This window comes from Rhea americana, unplaced genomic scaffold, assembly GCF_003343005.1.
Source record: "Rhea americana isolate MKP2758 unplaced genomic scaffold, rheAme1 scaffold_20, whole genome shotgun sequence".
Lineage (NCBI taxonomy): Eukaryota > Metazoa > Chordata > Aves > Rheiformes > Rheidae > Rhea > Rhea americana.
In genome coordinates, this window is record NW_028186150.1 from 7529294 (window position 1) to 7531647 (window position 2354).

General features: G+C 41.4%; 1 protein-coding gene across 1 annotated transcript in view; it reads right to left on the reverse strand.

The window, feature by feature from the left end:
- Positions 1-2354, reverse strand: part of IRX3 (iroquois homeobox 3) — a 10283-nt gene that overhangs the window by 3119 nt on the left and 4810 nt on the right. The window lies entirely within an intron of this gene.

Below are 2354 nucleotides of genomic sequence, written 5' to 3' on the forward strand. Positions count from 1 at the left end.
GCGCCTCCCGCAAACTCCGGCAGACATGGGGGCGGGCAGCCGCTCCGCGCCGCTCCGCGCTGCCTCCGCGCCCGCCGCCAGCCGCTCGCTTCTCCCACTTTCCCTATTGATCTGAGTGGACCCGGGTCAGGTCCTAACAGATTGCCTGAGATTATTGGGACTCGGGGCTCTGATTGACATTTCTAGTCTCTCGCAAGCTCCTCCTATTTCTTTTAAGTCTCTCTCGCTCCCTCTCTCTCTCTCTCTCATGCCCAGAGCTCGCTCTCGCTGGGTTTGTCACTGGCTTTTTTTTTTTTTTTTTTTTCTAAATCTGTTTACTGACGTCGCGATCTTTTATTTGAGTTGCTTTCAAATCTCGTTTTAGCAATCGCCAATCAGTTGTGTGTTTTACAAAGGTTTAACCCTGCCTCATGGTATTCTAATTATCTGGAGATAGATTTAGATATAATTTCTTTCCTAGCCCCCTCCTCCCCCGAAGTAAAGGCATAGGAAGCTTGGGTGTCAGCTGGAAACTGCACACGAGAGGCACAGGAAAAAGTTGTGACATTTAAAAATAAAGGTTCCCTCCTCTCTTCCCCCCCCCCCTTTTTTTTCAGGTTTTGAAATTTACAGCCTTTCCTAGCCCGGGCTCATTTTGTTTTCTTTATTAAGATATTCCCTCCTTCCCTTCCCCCCTCCCCCGGCCCTGGCAACGGTTACATCTCCTAATATAGATTTAAAAGTCTATTAGTTTCTTTCTTTCCTTCTTTCTTTCTTTTTTTACATTTGCGTTTCCAGAGCTACATTGAGAAATTTCCTAATGTACTGAATCTTTAAGGAGTTCTCTACATTTTGTCTAGGCTAACAGTGGGCAGATACAGTGGAAAAGCTAAGTTAATTTTCCTCCTAATAAGGGACTTCAAAGAGTTGTAGGTCACAATTTTACATCAAAGGCAGAAAAGAAGGCAAATTAAAATCTTAACAAAGGAGAGACGGGAGCAGCCCTCTGGGCCATTAGTAAATAAGTGGTGTGAAAAAAGGGACAATGACAGGCACTGGAATTAAACTCATTAACACCTTTTTGTCTTGGTGCGAAATCTCTAATTAGGAAATTTATGATCATTTTGCTTATTCCCTCTGTTCTGAATCACTACAAGGCTTAGAAGGAAGTACCTGGTACAGGGAACATTTGCAAAGGGAGCAGTGGCACGGTGTTATACGGAGCTATTGGGAGGGAGTCACGATATGTTTTAATTACTGGATAACCTTTTTTTATGATCAACACATTTTAAATTACAAGGTGTTTCCCCCGCTTTCCAAAACCAGCGTGTGAGTTGTAATTTAGCATTTTAAGACTATTTAAAACGCAGTTCAATCACAACGCGTGTTTGCAAAGCGCAAGTGTATCCTGAGTCGTTACTGTTTTGTTAGAGGAAGAGGGTTAAGTGAAACATTAAAAAGTTTATACAACCTGTAGGACTCTGTTTGCCGGGAGGGGAAAGGGGCGATCTGAACCTGCCACTGTTGTCTGCTTTTTAAAATTTCAGCGTTTTTTTTTTTAAAAAAAGTTTGAGCGTTCTTTTAAGGAGTTTGGACTGTGTGTGCAGGAGAGCCATTTAACCATATTCCCCTCTGTTCCTAAACACTCTGCGGATTTATTGCCTTTAAAATATGATTTAGGTACAATATAACCACTGTGCCCACAGTATGGATTTTTATAACTACATTTCTTTAAAAATGAAATTCATGTCAGATTATGCTGTTAAAGGAATCGACCTTGATAGCTTGCTATAATAAAACTATATCAGCTTGTAATAAATGCGGATTATAGCAAAGCAAGCTCCAGAATTAAAATTCCCTGAATCAATATATGAAAATCTGTAGGAAACATCTCTAATCGTATTAAGTTCATCTTTATAGCATTTCCTATCTGCTAATCTAGTGCCAAAACAACTCTGGGTTGGAGGAATTTATTTTCTTCTATTCAACGCGGCTCATGTAATAGGTTTTGATAGTATAATGCAATGGAGATAACAATATTAAATTCAGTTATATGTTTATTTCTTTTTAATTCAAAAGGAAAGTAGGCAGTGARTCCCATGTCCTGATTTCCTTTAAACTTTTCTATACGAATTGCTTAGCTCAAACCGTCGTGATGCTGAGAAGGTCGGCGGACAGTTTGGAAGCAGACCAGAACTTTAAAAAAATATCTGCCTCATAGAAAAAAATTAAAAAATAAATAAATAAAAAAGGAGGAGGAAACAGATTGAAAAAATCCGACAAATCCGTGGCCGTTTGGCTGAGCTCTCCCTCACGGCCCTGCCGTCGCGGGCGGACCGTGCAGGCGCTGCAGGCGCGGCGCCCTCGCAGCCCGC